This window comes from Aedes albopictus, chromosome 2 (assembly GCF_035046485.1).
Source record: "Aedes albopictus strain Foshan chromosome 2, AalbF5, whole genome shotgun sequence".
Classification (NCBI taxonomy): Eukaryota; Metazoa; Arthropoda; class Insecta; order Diptera; family Culicidae; genus Aedes; species Aedes albopictus.
Genome location: NC_085137.1, coordinates 80,242,727 through 80,264,808, shown reverse-complemented (window position 1 = coordinate 80,264,808; position 22,082 = coordinate 80,242,727).

The window sequence follows — 22,082 nt, the reverse complement described above, 5'->3', positions numbered from 1 at the left end:
GAATTATTGAAAGATTTTTTATGTACTTTTTGAAGAAATTAGTAAACATCTATTCGCTTCTGAAAGAAATCCTCAGGAAACAGAAAAAAAAAACCTGAAGGGATTCTTTAGAGAATAAATATTAGGCCGTCCCTTATTTTGAAAAATTTAGAAATGTTATAAGTTCGTTAGGCCGGAACAAATCTCATTTTCTCTTTTGTCACTTTGCTCGTTGACTCATCAAGGGGGGGATAATAAATAATAAATGAATTTGATGAAAAATTACCCAAACAATTAGGCAAAATCGTAAAACTCATCGGATTTGTTAAGAAATTTTCTCGACAACTTTAATTTCAGTTCAAAATGTTTAAATTTTTGAATAATTTATTTGTGTTCCCCCTCAAAATGTCGAATTCCGGCCAAAATTTTCCGAGGGGGGGTGACATTAGAGAAAATCGAAATTTGTGTCAGCCTTAGTGGAAAATGATCGTTCTAGCTAAAAATTGATCGTGTCAAAATTTGAAGTCCGTATCTCAAGGCTAAGTGGTCCCTCAAGGGGCCTAAATTTGTCAAAATTTGTATGGGACCAAAAAACATGAAATTTTTTTTCCCAGGAATTTTTAAAGGTGCCTCTACAGGTATTCGTGGAGAAAATTCTGTAAAAGTACATGAGAAGGAATTCATTCTAATCAAATAATTGAAGGAGGAATCTTGAAGAACGCTTTCTGAACTCATGAAAAAATCCTGAAAAATGTCCAATTTAAAACAATTTCACAAAAAAATAATCAAGGGTTTCGCTGAAATAGGCGCAATAAGTCACTTCCATAAGAGCGTACCTGTTTAGGAAGCACTATAATTTGGAAACCTTGAATAACTAGCTCTGGTTTTACAATAACAGCACTGGACCCAGCACAACTCTGAGACATATCCCATAAATCGTCTCAAAAACTACATGTATTAGAAAAAAATTCCCAGTATTTGTCTATAATGCAATTCCGCTGTGCACACCCTTTGAAACACTTTCCCAAGTACATCCCACGTCGTCGCGTCGGCGTCATCGTCGTCGTCTGGGGGGAACCGTGAATTTTCATCTCGCTCAACAACCGTCGCGGGCGGCGGCGACGCTACAACACTAGGAAAGCTCGCTTTAATTAAGTACCGCTACGTTGTGTGCAATGTCGTAAATTTAATCTCGTTTTCACGATAACTGTGGAGAGGCATTAGTTATCCTCCTTTGTGCCACTTGTCGGTATGTACCTATGTGTCTGGCGAAGCAACGAGGACCTGGTGACGATGGGTTTGTATAGGCAAAGGTGTGTAACACAGTTAGTTAGGACCGGAGTTTCATCCCCCCGACGAAACGAGGATGATGATACTTGAATTCACCGGCAGCAGCAAGTGGTGATGTTGCTCTGTTTCTAGCTGCTGGGTGGATGACATTTGTCACTGGGGTGCTCTATAGGTTAGGTATGCTCTCTTGTGCAGCCGAGTCTTGATGATGACGTGACGTGTTTCAATTTGGTAAACTGTTACATGCTGGGGTAATAGAATTTGGTAGACGGTTTTTCGAGTGCCTTTGCAGGAGAATGTAGGTGATGGTTCTTTTCTATCCACACTAACCCTGGAGTCGCGTCTTTTGGGAACATGCAGAAAACTGGATAGCGTTGCAATGTTTTTCCAGCGAAACCGTAGTTTTAAATGATGAATAGTGCTCTGTAACTAAAATGAAAATTTATATGCAAATGGTAATTTAATATCTGTTGATTTTCGAGCATATTTCTAAAGAACCTACATAAATGGAAAGCGTTTAAACCAAACAGACCCAAAACTCGTTGTCGTATCTGTCAAAGCTGGTTAACTGAATCGAAAAGAGCTTTGTTAAATCAAGTCAAAAGTATCCATTTGAAAATGTCAAACACGCTTCATGAATATTTCCATATTTGAATAGTAGTGGTGTTCCATCAAGATCATTACTATTACTGTAATAGAACTGCCAAATTTATCGCCCAATTACAGAAGATTCACTTTAATGGCGCTAATTGGGCAAAATTACTTATTCCATATACATAATGGCCAAACGATCATCAAATGCAACAGTATCAGCAGTATCGTGCCTCTTCGACGGAAGCACGTTCCACCATGGGTCCCATGTCAGTGATTCATGGACTAACCAAACAGCAAGCTGCATTCACCAAGTCACCCGCTCCTGTAAGCTCTGTCAAGATTATGCTGCTTTAGCCATAAACCCAACAAGAATCGATAACAGTGCTTGTTCTTGCGTGCTCTGACTCCAAGCTAGCAGCAGCAGCCGCAGCAGCGACATAATCTGTGTCAAGAAGCAACCAGGGCACTGCACTTTCCCTTCCACCCCGGACACCTTTTCGGCTTTCAAGCGAACTCCACCTCGGTAGAAAGGTTGTAATGTATATATCTATACATTAATCTGCATGTCTATTACCATATTCATAATTTGAGACACACTCACATCCCGGGCCCGATCGGTGCCAAGAATAATGCGAAATATGCTAACGAACCATCGCCGTTCCATGCCGTGGTGGTTCTGCCTTATAGGCAGTGTAGTGCATTTGTTTATAGTTACATCCATAGGAGAGTGTAGCCAACAGTTTTTTTTTAATGATTTGTATTATGTTGAAAATTTCTAATACATAAAAACCAAAGGTATTTTAAAATCCTTTGTTCTGAACACTTTTTATACTTTCAATATGATACATTTTTGTCGAAGGCCATATCTCATATTTTCGTGCCTTTTTTATGAAAAATCCCATATTTGCAAAAATAATTTAATCGCTTTAAATAAAAACACCTTCGGTAAATGGGTCATTTTGAGATATTTAGTGTCAAAAATAAGCAATTTTTAGAATAAAACCATGAATAACTTTTTAAATTGAGGATATAGAGCAGTGATCCTTAGCCTAACTGTCTTTGCGGGCCAAAATTGAATTTTGGAAAGAGACTGCGGACCGCAAGTCATTTAAGAGCAGAGTTGCACTCTGTCACTGTCAATGGTAAGCAAATAGCTGATTTTGATAGGCCGACTGCGATCCAAGTCAGCGTGCGCTCTGTTGAGTCACCGTCACTTTCCTTGTCCCATTAGCACTGGACTGACTGTGATGGTGTGTAGATATCACTGATAAGCCATCTTTAAAATTCGTTTAAAAATCCAAATGAAGATTTACCAAGATGATATTTTAATATGTTGTACAAAATAACAAGTTTTGCATATTGATCACAAAAAAATTTGAGTTTTGGTGATAATCACTAAAATATCACATCAGTTGCAATGATTGTGATCTAGAGTGCGGGTCAATATCAGGTCGTTGCCTGTCATTGTCGTTTTGATATTGAACGGCCTGGAGTGATAATGACGATGGTGCAATATCAGCAGTCACCTGACAAGACTGATATTACGCAACTCTGTTTAAGAGTTTATTTTAAACGATTTTCAAGACTCAACACAAAATACATTTGTTTGGTTTTTTGAAAAGGGTGAAGAATTAGCATAAGTTAAAATTCATGAATAAAAATAATGTTTTTTAAATTGTGAACAAGAGCAAAGAACTAAACAACCTGGAGTTATCAGGAGATTTTATTTCACATGGAAATATTCTTAAAATCGTAGGAAATTGAAACAGGGTTTTCAAGACCGTAATATTTAGGTTTTGTAGTTCTTAGTATTAATAATGTTGAGCAAATTATTTTAGACTAGTAACTTAAAAGTCATACGAAAAATAAGCAATAGTGATGCTGGCTAGAATAATAAAAAATATGGACCTCTTTAAGCATACTGTGAATAAAATTACAGCGTAGGGGGGGGTGGGGGTAAGACGGACCACTGACTAGTTCTGTCACTTAAGAGCTGAAATTTGACTTTCTTTTGCGATTAACTTTATCTTCTTATCAGTTGATGATTATTGAACCCCTCCACGGGAGAATACATATGTCAAAAGTGCAAAAAATAATAAATCATTTACCAGGCTACACGCTTTTGTGCTGGGATCTAATTTTGAGGCGGCAATAAATAAGCTTTTTAACATTAAATTGCTAAGTTTTTGCATTTTATTTTGAGTTTCCCAGTAGTTTTAAACTGTTCCGTCCTATACACAACGCAATTCAGGTAAATTTCATGGATTATGAATAGCGGTGGCGGAATGAATATTTTGCGTTGTGTGGGAGTAAGACGGTCCGCCTTGAGGGTGGGTAAGACGGACAGTGTTGGGGTTACTTTGATAGTGCCGTAAGAAATACATTAAGACCCACACATTGTTCACAGATTGAAATCTATGGAGTACAAAAATGATTGTAGAAGTCGTATAAAGCATTTCATATTGATTTTTTGTTCAAAAATTCATTTTATTAGAATTTTTGTTGTTGGAACAGTTTGAACTTTGTAAAATTACCAGAGCATTGCATACTGTTAGGCGTTTATCAGTCTATGGAGGTTTCCTATTCACAAAATAGATTTTAATTTGCAAAAACACGTTTCGTTAAGAGATTTAAGGCCAAATTTAGATTCTACTATGATTGATCTACCGAATACAAACGGCCACAAACATCATTTAACACAATTAGAGGCGTATTAGCTAAATTTCCAAACGTGTCCATCTTACCCACCCTACCGGTCCGTCTTACCCACACTGTTGAAAAACATACATTTGGAGACAACTTTTTAATTATCTCAAAAGTCATGGAAAATCAAATTTTATTGCAAAATCGGCTTGCAGACTGTAAAGTACCTTAGTTGAAGTATATAGTATGGAAATAAAATTTTAATTATCGCATTGTTTACACTGTCAAAATGGAGTGTTTCCTAAACATGTCCGTCTTACCCCCACCACCCCTACTTATAGCGCAAATTACACTAGTTTACAGCATTTTTGAACTCGGTAAGCTGATGATAATTTTTAGTGTAGAATCATGCCCTGAGTTCGAAAACGCGAAAGAAAAAAATTACAGTAGAGCGGAATTTTTTTAAAACTTTCCATACAAGGTTGATGATTTGAAATCGATTTTTGTTCTATTTTTAAGCAAAGTCGCCCACTTAAAACATCTCATTCTCCGTTATTAATGCTCCGATTGAGCTGAAATTTTTACTGTAACTCGCCTACACATGATATGTCAAATAAACGTCGAGAAAGAATTTTTTAATAGGGGTTTTCTTATTGAAGAAAATACATTTCTTCAAAAAATTTTGGGAATTTTGCTAAAATTTAAGGAGATCGTCCCTAGAACTCCCCAATATCTCGAAATTCATCAATCTGACGTAAAACATGTATTCAGATGATCGAATGGTATTGTATTCAGCTTTTAATTTATGGAAAAAGATTTAAAATTGGTTGAACAAAACGCAATATATTTGAATTTTAGTAAATTACATATTTTGAAAAGTTGTAAAACTCGATATTAAGCTAAAACTCAAAAACTGTTCTACTTAAAATTTTTTGAAGGTCGGTTTCAAAATCAGCGCTAAATTGTGCTTCAAAAATTTTGGTGGTTGATAGAAGTTCACGACTTTCGTTTTATTTTGTAAACTAGTGATTAGTGCAGAATTGCGGAAGTCCTGGATAAGAAAACGGTCAAATTCAAATTTCTAGTTAAACCCCTGGATCCAGTTTTGACACAAATTTCTAAATGTAGTTTCTAACTGCAGCTTAGGGATTTCCTGAAATGAATATCGAACCTTTTATTTGAAATAATAAAAACAAAACTTGAAACTGTGAGGTTTTTTGAGATTTCTTGGATTTTGAGAAATTTCAGAATAATTTGTAGGGATTTCAGGGTTCTCGGAAGAAATTCCGAAAAACTGCCTGGACATTATCTCCATTATGTGGAAATCCTTTATGATCTTTTTTTAAAGTTTTTCTTGTGTGATTTCTTAGGAAGCCAATGAAGAAAAACCTGCAGACATGTAGCCGACTTGGAATAAATATTTTAAGAGGAATTCCCAAAAGTATTGCTAGGGGAATGAAGAGTATCTTGTTCAATCCCTGAACTTTTTAGCGAAATTGCGGAAGTTTGACCAACAATTCCTTTAAAAGAAATTGTAGACAAAAAGTCTGTAAAAAATGGAATAGGTATCTGGTAGAAGTGCTGAATATAAAGTATCAGTGGCGTAGCCAGAAATTGTCTCTGGGAGGGGTTTTCAACGGTCAATGATACCTTTTTTGTTTGACCCTTACATTTTGTAAACAGTAATGAGCAATTGTATTCGTAGTTTGAAAAAAGCGGCGCAGCCGAAAAAATTTTTCATCGCAAAGCGCTTTATACTGAAAATTTGTTCCACAAATTTTGGCTCTGGGGGGGGTTTTAACCCTAAAACCCCCCCCGTGGCTACGCCAGTGTAAAGTATATACAAGAAATTTTTTCGCCGATAGAAACAAAATGGAAATTATTTTAATTTTAATTTCGTGAAATCAAGCATGTTACTAATAACTAATAATTGTTTGCAAAACATTTAAAAATATTACATTTAAAAAAAACATTCAATTTCAGTTTAGCTACTGAAATTGAATTCATTCTCATGAAAGTTTTAAAATATGGTCAAATTTCTGATTTTCATTATGGAATTTATGAGTGAGCCACTTTCTAACACATTTCAAAATCAGTTCGCGGGCCGCACAAACCCTGGTCGAGGGCCGCATGCGGCCCGCGGGCCGCAGTTTGGTAACCACTGCACTAAAGCTTCTCGGAACAAAGTTTTTGCGAGAAATCAATTTATAAAAAGTTATCGAACTGCATCCTTCTTCAGGAAAAGATATAAATATGGTTTGTTTGGCAAAGTACTCTATATGAAAACAATAAAAAAAAGTTGATATTGTGATCTGGAGAACCATTTAGACCACCCTAATTTCACATTTTTGGAAAAAATGTTCAAAAAATATGAAGAAACTTGCCCGTCGCAGCTGTCAGGAAAAGTTTTCGGCTGTGCCACTGGGCGTTGCATGCTAGTCCGTTGTCTAGTGTCGTGCTTCCTTCAAAGAGCGAATAGCTCACTGGTAGTACTAAACGTGTCCGTGTTTTTTTTAAGACAGTATATAGCTGAAACTAATAGTTAAGCCGTCAATATTTTTTTCCGGTTAAATACGGCCCTCGGATCATTGTGCATTACTTTTGGTAAACAAATACCAAATCTCCATTCAGGTAGAATCCATTTAGGTATAATCTATTTAGGTCCCTCCATTTATGTAACGTTACCTGAATGGAATCTGATTGTGTTCAAAGCAGTTGGAGTGTTTTAGAGTAGGGATTATGTTGGTTTATGAGAAATAAGTAGCGAGTGTAATCAAAGGGAGTTAAGGACGTGCTCAGGGGGGAGAGACGAGGAAGGGCGGAGTTGTTTGGTCTGTTTAAGGTTTCCTAACAACTTTCTTGAGCATAATTTTTCAAATCTACATGCATAACTTGAAATCTTCTCTTTGGCGAGCGTTCGTGCGAGACAGTCGCAATTTTTAGTTCGTCCGGTTTGTCTTCGATACTTTCCAGTTCGGTGGCTATTTTCAAAGTGCTAGTTTTCGAGTGATCAAGTTATTAAGTGACTATCCCTAGTGGGACGCGTGCGGTTGGCTAGGCCACAATTTTTGCCGCAAAAGTTCGTTTGATTTGAGTAAAGTTCACGTTTTCATTACATCACGTGGCGCATTGACCGACTATCGAGCACAGAAGTGCAGCACCCCCCGCACACCGCGCCGCTCGCGCGGTCGTGGTCGGCTTCTTCCAGTGAGTACCCAAGCTCATCGTCGTGGACAGCAGCAGCCCACCGAGAGAGGAGCAGAGAGCGTTCAACCGCCGCACACGAACGACGGCGCTCAGCAGCAGCTCGCTTCCTCCCTGTGCGGGCCATCCGATCGCTTGGACCTGTCGTCGTCGAGCCTGTGGCTAAACAGAGAGCACAAAGATAAGTACATAAAGTTACCTCTCGTTGTTCCCCCCTCTCCACTGACTCTTTGATTAGATTTAATTTGGTACATAAGCAGTTTTTTCTCACTTTTCCTGTAGCGTTAATTTTGTCCCTTGTTTTTGATTATTTCTCGTCCCCGTGATAGTGTTAGTTTAAGATTTTTGAGTGCCCCGTGGTGGTAGTTAGCTACCACAATGGGCGATGATGATGATGGCGGGGGAACATCGTACCGCATCAACGAAGCTTCGTTATTGGCATCGGATTGTTCGAGCCAACAAGGCGATGTAAATGCTAATCCCTTTGTCTCCCTTCACCCTGGCGCTTCTGCAATGGACACCAACAGTAAATCTGTTTCGACGTCCCCCCGCCTCAAGGCCTACCCTCCCGACTTTGGCGGGCCATATGTTGTTTTCTTCCGACCCAAAGGCAAACGTTTGAACACCGTTCAAATCAGCAAGGATCTGACTAAGCGGTATTCTTCCGTTGTCTCCATTGACATGGTCGGTACAGCTAAGCTTCGGGTGACAGTAGGCGACCGAAAACACGCTAATGAGATTGTGGCCTGCGAGTTGTTTACTCTTGAGTACTTTGTCTACCTTCCGAGCGCGTCGATAGAGATTTCGGGGAAGGTCGCCGACGCATCTTTGACCTGTGAAACGATCATGCAAGGCTGTGGTCGTTTCCATAACCCTTCTCTTCCTCCTGTCCAGATACTGGATTGCCGGCAACTGCATTCGGTATCCCAGGAGGGCGAGAAGAAGGTTTACACACCATCTGAAGAATTTTCTGTGACCTTCTCCGGATCTGCATTACCAGATCTGCTGGTGATTGGCAAACTTCGGCTACCTGTGAGGCTGTATGTACCGAAGGTAATGAATTGCATCAATTGCAAGCAGCTGGGCCACACCGCCCAGTACTGCAGCAATAAACCTCGCTGTGCAACATGCGGGGAGAGACATGTGGACGGTGCGTGTAAAACGCCGCCCAAGTGTGTTTATTGTGGCAGCGACCGTCCACATGATCTGATTGATTGCCCAAGGTACATACAGCAGAAAAAACATCAAAAACGATCGTTGCAGCAGCGATCACGGCGAAGCTACGCCGAAATGCTGAAAAAAGCTGCCCCGACCGTTGAATCCCGTAACATCTACTCGTCTTTATCTCTCGATGATCAGGGCTCTGACTCTGAGGTCGGGGACGGGGTTCCCTTTGTTTTCAAGGGTGAAACGAGGAAACGGATGAGGCTCCAGAGACCCACCAAAAAACCTCGGAATCTGCCTAGCAGCGACCCCCAACCCACCATGACAAATTTGAAGAGTGGTAAGAAAGCCACAAAACGTTCCCCTCCGGGATTCAAAATCCAGGACGAACGAGACTTTCCATCACTCCCGGGAACATCTAAAATCCCAGATGTCCCACGTTTTTCGAATTCTCAACCGGAAAGACAGCATTCGGAGCACCAGGAGCAACCTCAGGGTGCGCCATTGTTTACGCTCTCTGGCATTGTAGACATCATCCTCAGCTTCTTCAATGCTTCAGATTCCGTGAAGAACATTGTAAAAGGACTTCTTCCTTGTGTGACCCCTCTTTTGAAGCAGTTGGCTTCTAAAATGCCCCTCCTTGCGACAATCGTATCTTTCGATGGCTAATTTAACCACCGAGGTCGAAGATACGATTTCGGTTCTACACTGGAACTGTCGTAGTATTACACCGAAATTAGACGTTTTTAAATTTTTAGTTTACAATTTACAATGCGATGTTTTTGCACTATCCGAAACATGGCTGACACCTGATGTAACCTTACCTTTTCCCGATTATAATATCATTCGCCTTGATCGATCCGACTCGTACGGAGGGGTGCTTCTAGGGATCAAGAAGCAGCACTCATTTTACAGAGTCGATTTTCATCCGATGACAGGCATTGAAGCCGTCGCATGTGAGGTGACTATCCGAGGTAAAACCCTCAGTGTTGCCTCCATATATCTTCCACCGAGAACTGCAATATTTCGCAGGGATCTCGCCCACATCTGCTCGGTTATGCCCGAGCCTCGGCTGCTCATGGGAGATTTCAACTCCCATGGTACAGGCTGGGGGGAACTGTACGATGACAGCCGTTCAACTTTGATATATGACCTCTGCGACGACTTCAACATGACAATTTTGAATACCGGAGAAGCTACACGAGTGGCACCTCCAGCTCAAGATGGCAGCCCTAGAAACAGCCGATTAGACCTCTCAATCTGTTCGAGCTCACTATCGCTGGAGTGTACATGGAAGGTTATCCAGGATCCTCATGGTAGTGATCATCTGCCGATTGTTGTTTCTATTTCCAATGGGTCACATCAACCTCCATCTATCGACATCGCCTACGATCTCACCAAGCACATTGACTGGGAGAAGTACGCAGAAGCAATTATCGACGGTGAACAATCGGTAGAAGTCCTTCCACCGCGGGAAGAGTATCAGTTTCTATCAGAACTGATCATCAGTAGTGCGCGTCAGGCACAACGTCGACCAGTGCCAGGTCCGTCGGTTCGCAGGAAACCCCCCAATCCGTGGTGGGATAGTGAGTGTACAGAAATATATCGCGAGAAATCCGCGGCGTTCAAAGAGTTTCGGAAACGCGGTTCGGTCGAAAACTTCAAGCGGTTCGCTTCCCTTGAAAGCAAGTTCAAGAACTTGATCAAGGCGAAGAAAAGCGGTTACTGGCGTCGGTTCGTCGAGGGTTTGTCGCGCGAGACTTCGATGAGAACTCTTTGGAACGTCGGTAGAAGAATGCGTAACGCGTCGTCGGTCAACGAGGATCGAGAAAGCTCTCCTCGATGGATCCTCAAGTTCGCAAAAAAAGTTTGTCCAGATTCCGTGCCCGTGGAGCGAATAATTCGTGATGTTTCCGACGATAGGGACGACATGGATAGGCCGTTTTCAATGATTGAATTCTCACTTGCTCTTCTTTCATGTAACAATTCCGCTCCAGGAATGGATCGAATCAAGTTCAACTTGCTTAAAAACCTCCCCGACGTCGCTAAGAGGCGCTTGTTGAACTTGTTCAATCAGTTCCTGGATAACAACATCGTTCCGGATGATTGGAGACAAGTGAGGGTGATAGCTGTTCAAAAACCCGGGAAACCCGCGTCGGATCATAATTCGTACCGTCCAATCGCGATGTTGTCTTGTCTACGGAAGCTGTTGGAGAAGATGATTCTCTTTCGACTGGACAAATGGGTTGAATCGAATGGCATGTTGTCAGACACACAGTTTGGTTTCCGCAGAGGCAAAGGTACGAACGACTGTCTTGCGTTGCTTTCTTCAGAAATTCAGCTTGCCTTTGCTCAAAAGCAGCAAATGGGCTCAGTGTTTTTGGATATTAAGGGTGCTTTTGATTCAGTTTGTGTCGATGTTCTTTCCGACAAACTACACGACTGTGGCCTTTCCCCAATTCTTAACAACTTTTTGTATAATTTGCTGTTTGAGAAGCAGATGAGTTTCGCTCATGGTGACTTGACAGTTTCACGAATTAGCTACATGGGCCTCCCCCAGGGTTCATGTCTAAGCCCCCTTCTTTACAACTTTTATGTTAGAGACATAGATGATTGTCTCATGGAAAACTGCACGTTAAGGCAGCTTGCGGATGACTGTGTTGTCTCTGTAACGGGATCAATAGCAGTCGATCTGCAAGGACCACTACAGGATACTTTGGACAATTTGTCTACTTGGGCTCTCAAGCTGGGTATCGAGTTCTCTCCGGAGAAAACAGAGATGGTTGTCTTTTCTAAAAAACACAAACCGGCAAAGTTTCCGCTCGTTCTGATGGGTAAGACAATCACTCATAGCATGTCTTCACAATACCTCGGCGTCTGGTTCGACTCCAAATGCACCTGGGGGAAGCACATTGTGTATCTGATACAGAAATGCCAAAAACGAATCAACTTTATGCGAACTATTACCGGAACATGGTGGGGAGCACACCCGGAAGATCTGATCAGGCTGTACCAAACAACCATTCTATCGGTTTTAGAATACGGTAGCTTCTGTTTTCAATCCGCGGCGAAAACACACTTGCTGAAGCTTCAACGGGTTCAGTACCGTTGCCTTCGGATCGCGTTAGGTTGCATGAACTCGACTCACACAATGAGTTTAGAGGTACTTGCTGGTGTACAGCCTCTGACAGACCGCTTTGCGGAGTTGTCGTTCCGGTTCCTCATCCGATGCGAGGTTGTGAATCCGTTGGTCATAGAAAACTTCGAAAAGCTGCTCGAACAGAATCCCCAAACTCGTTTTATGAGTGTGTACTACTGGTACATGACGCTGGAGGTAAGCCCATCTCCGGTTAACACCAATCGTGACAACTTCTCAGACTTCGACAGCTCCTCTGTGGATTTTGATCTCTCTATGAAGGATGAGATCACCGGTATACCGGAATCTTTTCGTTCCATAGGTATTCCACAAATTTTTGCAAGTAAGTTCGGGCATGTTAGCGGGGCCAGACAGTTCTTCACAGATGGTTCCAAAACCGATGATTCGACTGGATTCGGTGTCTACAACGAATTTCATAGCGCCACCTTTATGCTTCAAAAGCCATGTTCGGTATATATTGCTGAGCTAGCGGCTATATACTACACCTTAGAGTACATTCGCACTCTCCCACCTGAGCACTACTTCATTTTTACCGACAGTCTAAGCTCTCTGGAGGCTGTTCGGTCAATGAAACCGATGAAGCACTCAGCGTACTTCCTGAAAGGAATACGCCAAGTCTTGAGTGCTTTGTCCAAACGCTCATACATCATCACCATAGCTTGGGTCCCTTCACATTGCTCAATTCCGGGCAATGAGAAAGCGGACTCTCTGGCTAAGGTGGGCGCTAGCGAAGGCGATATTTATGAGCGTCAAATCGCCTTCGACGAATTTTTTGAATTGGCCCGTCAGGAGACCTTGATCAGCTGGCAACACAAATGGAGAGATGGAGAGATGGGTAGATGGTTGCACTCCATCATTCCACAGGTGTCGAAGAAGCCATGGTTCAAAGGGTTGGATTTGAGCCGCGATTTCATTCGTGTAATATGTCGGTTGATGTCCAACCACTATTTGTTAAACGCACATACCTTCCGTGTTGGGCTCTCAGAAAGCAATCTCTGTGTCTGTGGCGTGGCTTACCAGGATATCGAACATGTCGTGTGGGGATGCAATGAGTATCGTGAGGTCAGATCTGAGCTACATGAAATTCTCCGGGTCCGAGGAAAACAACAGAAACCCGTTAGAGAAGTGTTGGCAGGACTTGATTTGGAATACATGAACCTGATTTACCAGTTTTTGAAACGTGTTGATGTCAGAGTTTGATGTAGTACGTTCCTTGTTTTCGTTGTCCGCCTTTTGGTTTTGTTGTTCGCCCCTGTCTGTCGTCACCCCCCTTCCGTTCGTCCTCTTCTTGTCATTGTCTACCGATAAAGTCCTTTCTTTTTGGTTCCATTACAGATATGGACAATTGTCCCATCAATGTTTTAGTATAAGTTAGCAAATAATTTAGTTTTAAACCCACAAATCCCTCCTTCCCAATTTTATTTTATTATTATTTTTTTTTAATCCTTAACCTCGAAACAGCCGCGAGTACTTCGGCATCCCAAACTAACATAGTTTTAAGGCAGTAATAAATTGTAAAATGTATAACCATTGTAAAAAAAAACAAAAGATTTCGGCTCAGTTATGCCCATGTGGCGCCCGAGCCTTCCAAATAAACGAATAAGTAAAAAAAAAAAAAAAAACTTGAAATCTCCATGGAGGTCACTTAGGAACAGTGAACCAAAATGTATTTTCAGAAACTGTAGGCCTCCTATAACGCCCCTGATACCCTTCGAATCCCCTTAAAAGCCTGCGTAACGCCTCTCAAACCCGCCAAAAATCCACTAAAGCTTTCTGAAATACCTTCCCATGTCCCCTAAAACCCCCTTGGACTCCATGTAACGCGACCCTCAGAAACCCCAGAAAGCGCCTACATAACGCCTGCATTACGCCTCCGAAACCAGTCCAAAGTCCTCTGAAGCTTTCCGGAATGCCTTCGAAATTCCCCTAAAACCCCCTCTGACTCCATGTGACGCAACTGAGACTCTCAGAAACCACCAAAAACACCTACATAACACCAGCGTAACGTCTCTGTAACGCCTCAAAATCCTCTGAAGCTTCCTCAAATGTCTTCGAAAACACCCTCGGACCTGGTACCCTCCGAAACCTTCGAAATCGTCTACATAACGCCTGAGTAACGCCTCTGAAATGCGCCTAAAATCCTCCTTCGAAAACTCTCGGACCCCATGTAACGCTCCTTAGACCATTCGAAACCCCTTGAAAAGGCCCCTGAAACCCCAAGTAACGCCTCTGATCCCTCCCCTCCATGAAACTCCCTTGGTAGCCCTGTGAAACCCATCATGACCCCATTTGAATCTCCAGGCCAATCGCCCTTCTTAAACTTCTTTGAAATTTTCTAATCCATTTAGGTAATAAACTGAATCCATTAAGGTAATGAATCCATTTAGGTAAAAATTCTATTTAGGCAGTCCCAACTCATTAGGTGCGTCCATAAATGACGTAGCATTTTTTTAACGATTTTGGCACCCCCTCCTCCCTCGTAGCCTCCCAAGCAAAGGCAAATAACAAAATCATAGCAAGTTCTGTTACCTGGTTATCATTCGTTCAATAAATGGGTTTGTTATCATTTAGGTCAAATTAGGAGCCAACACAATGAAAATGATAACTCAAATTTACTTCTCGAATATCAACACGATAAGAACTTAAGTTATCATTGAGTTCAAGTTGATAACTAATTATGTTATACAATATTTTGTTCAACATTGCATTTAGTTATCAACATGAAAAAATACAGCTGATTGATAACTGGTTTTGTTATCAATTCGTTATCATTCAGAGCTATTTTATCGACGAAAATAGTAAAAATCTACTTGACCGACATCGTTGGCAATTAAACAAAATTCCTATAATTCACTACCCATGTTTTCAACTATTGCGCCCAGCAGATCTCGAACCCTGATCGAGTGATTGCCGCTCGTAGCCGATAGCCCCTATACCAACGGGACTCAGTGAGAGTGAAGTAATTAAAAGCAACGCTTTCGTACTACAATCACATTGAAGGTGGAAAGAGGAATCTGTTTTTAGATTCTAGGTTCATCGCAGACTCTCAGTTTGGGGAAAGCTTTGAAATATGTGTTTGGGAACTGATAACACATTTTGTTATCTTTTAGTATTTTTATGTTATCGTGATAGACCAAAATTACACTAGTTTACAAAATAAAACGAAAGTCGTGAACTTCTGTCAACGACCAAAATTTTTGAAGCACAATTTAGTGCTGATTTCGAAACCGACCTTCAAAAAATTTAAAGTAGAACAGTTTTTGAAATTTAGCTCAATATCGAGTTTTGCAACTTTTCAAAATATGTAATTTACTAAAATTCAAATATATTGCGTTTTGTTCAACCAATTTTAAATCTTTTTCCATAAATTAAAAGCTGAATACAATACCATTCGGTCATCTGAATACAGGTTTTGCGTCAGATTGATGAAATTCAAGATATTGTCGAGTTTTAGGGACGATCTTCTTATATTTTAGCAAAATTCCCTAATTTTTTTGAAGAAATGTAATTTTTTCAATGAGAAAAAACCAACTTAAAAATTCTTTCTCGACGTTTATTTGACATATCATATGTAGGCGAGTTACAGTAAAAAATTCAGCTCAATCGGAGCATTGATTACGGAGAATGAGGTGTGTGAAGTGAGCGACGTTGCTTAAAAATAGAACAAAAATCGATTTCAAATCATCAACCTTGTATGGAAAGTCGAAAAATTTTCCGCTCTACTGTAATTTTTTTCCTTCGCGTTTTCGAACTCAGGGTATGATTCTACACCAAAAATGATCATCAGCTTACCGAGTTCAAAAATGCTGTAAACTAGTGTTATCAATAACTAAATGTGCTATCATCTGGTTATCATCAATTGCAAAAGATGATAATATAAATAACAAAATGATACCATCGATAACACAGTTTATTATCAAAGCGATATCACTTTGTTATCCGCCTTTGCTCGGGCTATTTCCCCATACCTAATACATGACTCGTAGCATAATCCGAGACTCCCCTTCCCCCTACGTCATTTATGGACGACCCCTTACCTAAATAGAGGAGAGGGCGTAGTTCTTTCAGGACCAACAAATGAAAAAAGCGAAATATTTTTCCAAACAAAAATATAAAATTTACCAAAATATTAGGGCAATCGTGAAAAATAAATAATTTTATTGGTTGATATGTGTTACTCTAAAACGTGAAAACGTAATTGGGCTTCTTAAAAAGAGGTAAAAAATGTAACTCGTTAATCACACCCAAATCAAATGTTTGACCTGAAACTGCTGCTGACTTCAAAAACATAGCCGAATCGTAACCGGCTGCTCCCAACAACAAACAAATTTTGCACAGTAAACTCCAATTGATTTATTGTTTCTTCTCAGCTTTGTACTACTAAAAATACAACGATTGCACACTTCTTCAGCAAATTTTATCCGAATTTTCCACGCACCGACATAAGCCCAGAAATTTCATAAAATTTGCGTACTTATCATTAGTAGTTGACTGATGAAAATATACAAACATCTAATGGACAAATATGTATATCAATCCATACTGCCCGAAAGGTATTCGTTTTTGCTGGCTTTCCGCTTTAGTTATCAAATTCGCAATTTCATGTCGCACAGGTATCCTGGGAGGACTTCCCGGAAAAAAATCCTCGTAGAAATTCCTAGAAGAGTTCCTGGCTAAACGTCTAAAGAAATTCCCGGCTTATTCTCGGGAGATACTTCGTTTTTGTCGTAACCGCCCCCCTCCCCCCTCTACAATGACCAAGGCGCCTTACACTTCTCATAAAAAAAACCTTTAAAAAGTGCTTCTAAAAATACTCACTCAAGAAGTTCAAGAAACTGAAACTTTCGTAATAGTTCTGCGATCTTTAAGAATTTTGGAATGTGTATTGTCTAGCTAGTATATTATATCATGCAATAAAAAAGTTTGATTTTCTATCACTCTCAAGGTGTGTACCGTATTACCCCACTAATACGACACCGACTGCTGTCGAATAACTCAGGTAAGCTTTTAATTCGACAAACAGGTCACCCTACACCACCATGCTCATTGAAATTTGGCAACTCTATTTTTGTTTTGATTTCCGGATTTGATATGAAACATAATTTCATCAAATATTGCGGTGGAGCGAATGAAAAGCTCGTTCTTTCTACGATTGTTGCCATCCTCAGTTCATTCCGGTTGGTCTCCAGGCGGTTTTGGGTGTTGAATAGAGGAGTTGCTGCGGGTGCGAGTATTAGCGCAATATCAAACTGTTTTGCATTTACAGTGTACATCGCTGTGACATTCGAACATTTTTTAATTCGACATGTGTCGTATAACCCTTTCGTGACGAACCAGCACAATTGTGCTGTTGAGCGGTAACAGTTTTGCATATATTTTTCATCCGTTTAGACTTTGTTTTATGTGATGTAAACTATTTCAATAGTCCAGTCATTACTTATACTTGTTTGTGTGTAAACAAACTTTTGTTTACGTTTCCTGTGAGATTTACTACAGCAAGGTAAACAAAAAGTGGACAACAATCGTAAAACATGAAAAAGCTTTATCGGTCGCATATTTTTTATTTCCGATTTATCTAGGTAGTCAAAGCCAGAAATCGAAAGGTAAAAAGTAGTTCTTTCAAATGAGGAAAAATAATTGTTGTTTTGTTGGGAAATCTAAGAGTTCTGGAGAGCCAAAGTTGAGTCATTTGAATGGAGATTTCATTTTTTTGCGCTCCGTCCCGAAAGGGATAAGCGGGGTACGAATTAAAAAGTGTCGTATTAAAACGTGTCGAACTAGTGGGGTAAGACGGTAGCCCCTTAAACCTCTAACTTGAACTTCAAACTGTTAGTTATTGAATCGCAACGTACGTATGACTCCATTTCTCACTTGCCTCACTATTGCCTTCCTTCCCCTACATCGAACCGCCCAGCCAGCCGAGGAAAGAAAGTCAACTTCCCACCACCTTCGCCGAAAACCCATTTCCCCACTAAATCCATCAACGTGTGCCATCGGCCGGTTGCAAGTAAAAGAAACGTATGGGTAACCCACTCGCAGATCTCCGTATTGTTATTATAAAATTGCTCAACCCTTTGTTCCAAGTTGCACTCGACTCGACGCGACGCGACGACGACGGGCGGAGATTTGCCCACAAGAAGACCGCCAAGCGGACAGGGAGGGCTGAGCAAGCAGCAGAAAGGTTAGCAAAATAACTGCTTAACGACGCTCAATCTCAGGTATGGTATTCCTCCGGCGCGGTGGCGGCGATGGTGATGACGACGACGACGCAACTCTCGCAGCTCTAGCTTGCAGGGTCCCGGACGAGTCACTTGCCCAGCCATAAAAGACAATCGTCGTTTATTGCTCGTATAAATAGGACTTAATCCGGGAATCACGTTTCACCGCTCAATTCAATGGCCCCTCAGCGAATAAGCATGGGCGCGCGCGCACGCCTGTACTTAAGAAGGAGGATGTGGTGAAATGGACGAGGAGCTGACTAACATGAATTTGACAAATCAATCGGTGATACTGTTTTGATTTATAGATTTTTCATTGAATTTAAGAATTTAAGGAGTTTCACAGAATTTAAATTCAATGCAAATTATATGAATTACATGATATCATGTTTAACAACAATTGACTAACTACCCTATATGAAGAGTCCTTGACAATTTCCAATTGCAAATTCTGAAGAAATTACTTTAAGATTTTCAAGAGCATTTCCAGAGCATACTCCGGATTTGTGATTTCCGTGAAGGAGGACCGCGAAGATGAATTTTCATGAGATATTGCAAAAAAAGTTCGTGGAAATAAAAAGTTCTTTTATAAAAATAGTCACCTAAAACTCCAAAATATAAAGATTTTTATACATTTTACCCCTTCTTCCCCAGTTGTAAGAAAAAAGTGCAAAATGTGGATCCATACCAACCTTGCATCACCGACGCAAAGAGAGACCACCACAGGAAATGAGTTGGTCTCACATCGCATCGGGGGAGGAAGCACTCTGCTGCGTGTGTATGACTGGACTGTAGGTAGGTAGTAACCACCAACCTGTACCCGGCCCGGCAGTTGTGCTGCGATCGGTTAGAATGCTAGAAATGTTCCCACCGTGTAACAACACAGTGTTCAACAACACCAGCATAGCATCGGCTGCAGATAACCCATCGTCTTTGCCGCTTGGGATAATAGTTGGTAGTTTGCAAGGAGCGAGTGCTGGCTGGGCACAATGCATCGTTGGTCGGTTGGCCCGGGACTGCTGGAACCACTTATTGGATTATCGCAAAACCTGGCTGGATTGTATAGGTAGTGTAGGCAAGCAGCAGCAGCAGCAGGATCCAACCAGTAGCCATAAAGTGGAAACCAGTTGCATTCAAATTAGGGAGCTAATCTTGTTTGGAAGCCACCCAAATGTAGTCAATTGGAACGGGCAGAGGTTGAATAGAATCAGATATGTCAAGTCGGTTGAAGGAACGAGGGTGGCTTTTGAGAGAAACTAACTAGTTTGGAACGAGAATATGACTGTTTTCAGTGATAATAGCGTCGGTCCTTAGATTTGAGGATATGAGCTTCAGAAGAAAAGATCATTTGTGACTTCATAATTATTGTAGAATGTAAACGTGCTTTACATGAAATTGCAGATTGCATGAGTATACGTATTTTAAAATTGATCTTATTATGATTTCACCGTATTTTACCCTTCATGAAAAACCGACCATATTTAACATTTCTGTGCACTAAGGCACTATATCCCGATCAGAAATAAATATTACCAAAGATGTTATTAGTTTCGTAGTTATAAGAGGTAAAATACAAGAGTGGAAGCTCAAGTACGATATTATTTGCTCAACAGACACCCTAACAGGAAGGTTAGAGTAGTGTGGGGCTGAAGCCGTCTTCTACAACAAAAGTAAAAGCCAGGACTACTCTCTCCTCGTACCCACTAAACACCTTCCTATGGTCGCCAAACCCTACGTCTCTCTGGAACCACCAAGAAGGTATTGCTTCAGAGAGGGGCTAGTGCACATCGCACCCTCAACGTTAGCTGCGTAGCCTAGCAGCAACGAACATCGATGACTCGCTCTGGAGAGTCCATCACGGTAACATGCCGGCGCTTAGCCAGTTTCCCGAGTGGTCCTCGACATTCCCTTTGTCCTCGGAAGGCGGGCAGGGTCAACCCCGCCCGCGCCCAACTGCTTTGCAGACATCAAGAAATGATGCCCACGTGCAAACCCGATCTGACCTGCTGAAGGCAAGGGTATCACTACCCTTCAGGCCCTATCAGCTGCACCAGAAGGTTGCTGACAGCAGGGTCTCCACCTGCCCCGACCCTTGCCGGGGACCCCTTTCCAACCGCAGGCTCGAATCCAACCCAGTAGACCGACGCCACGATAGCACCGCTACCGGGCCTTCCTCTCCGCGGCCACTTAACCGCTGTAAGGGTCGATTTCGACCGCAGGGCACCGGTATGACCTACGAAGCCGACTCCGAACCCCTGGACCACCTCTTGTACTGCATCTGGACTAGCCATTCTCCGAGTCCACGCGCCACCTCCTCTGTAGCTCCCAGACGATGTGGGTAATAGCCGTTGAAACGGCGTTCCAGCCAAACTCAAGCCAGCCAAGTTGTCCGGAGTTGTGTCCTCCCCGCATGTGGCAAGCATGCGGTCACGCATTGTGCGAAAACGCGGGCACACGAACAAAAAGTGTTCCGCCGTTTCCTCTAAACCATTCCACACTGGGCATTCGGGAGAATCCGAATGCCCGAAACGGTGTAGATACTGTCGGAAGCAACCATGACCTGAAAAGACCTGTGTCAGGTGGAATGTAACTTTCCCATAGCGCCTTATAATCCAACTATCTACCCTCGGTATCAACCTATGGGTCCACCTTCCTTTGGTGGAACTGTCCCACGCGCGCTGCCATTTGACCATAGAGGCCATCCTGACAATCCTGCGTATGCCTCTTGTGCCAGGCATTTCGAAGCACTCCATGTCCTCACTGATAAGAATGCTGATAGGCACCATACCAGTAATGACGCAGAGAGCGTCGTGTGACACGATACGGTACGCGCTCGCAACCCTCATATACTGTAAGTACTTTCCAGCTTCCGTCGGTAGCATTCAGTACTTAGCGCGGTACCCCTCGCCGGGCCGCCATACCTAAGTATGGACGTAGCAACACTAGCCAGAAGCTTGCGCTTACTGGCGTACACCGCAGAGCTATTGGACATCATCAGGGACAGTGCCGCAATAACTGTGGAGGCTCTTTTACAGGCATAATCGACGTGGCTACCGAAGGTAAGCTTATCATCGATCATCACGCCCAAGTGTTTGACGGAGCGCTTTGACAGGATAGTGCACTCTCCTACACTGATCTCCGTCTGCTGCTCCGACTTCATGTTGTTAACAACCGTCACCTCTGTCTTGTGGTGAGCCAGCTCCAGTTTCCTGGACCGCATCCACGCCTCCACAACCTTTATCGAGTGATTGGTAGTCAACTTTGGCACAAATGTCCCAAATGGAGGATAACGTGCCTCTGAAGCCGGCCTTCTGAACCTCAACACCTCGTCGAACATGACATTCCATAACACCGGACCCAGGATGGAACCTTGCGGGACTCCTAAGGTTATGTGAAAGCACTTCCGACCCACCTCCGTGTCGTAGACTAGTACGCGATTCTGAAAGTAGCTTCCGAGAATCTTGTACAAGTACTCCGGTATCCCCAGACACAAGACCGCATCGGCAATAGCAGCCCAGCTGGCGCTAAAATGCATTCCTTACATCCAGAGTCACTACCGCGCAGAAGCGAATTCCCCTCCTCTTAGGCTCGAGTGCTTTCTCGGTGGTTTTTGTAACCGACAAGATAGCGTCTACGGTGGACCTCCCCTTCCGGAAGCCATACTGGTTGCTCGAAAGACCATTTACGCCCTCAGTGAACCTCAACATTCTATTGAGGATGATCTATTCGAGCACCTTCCCCGCCGTGTCAATCAAGCATATTGGTCTATATGCCGACGGGTCTCCGGGTGGTTTCCCCGCCTTTGGCAATAGTACTAGGCTCTGCCTCTTTCA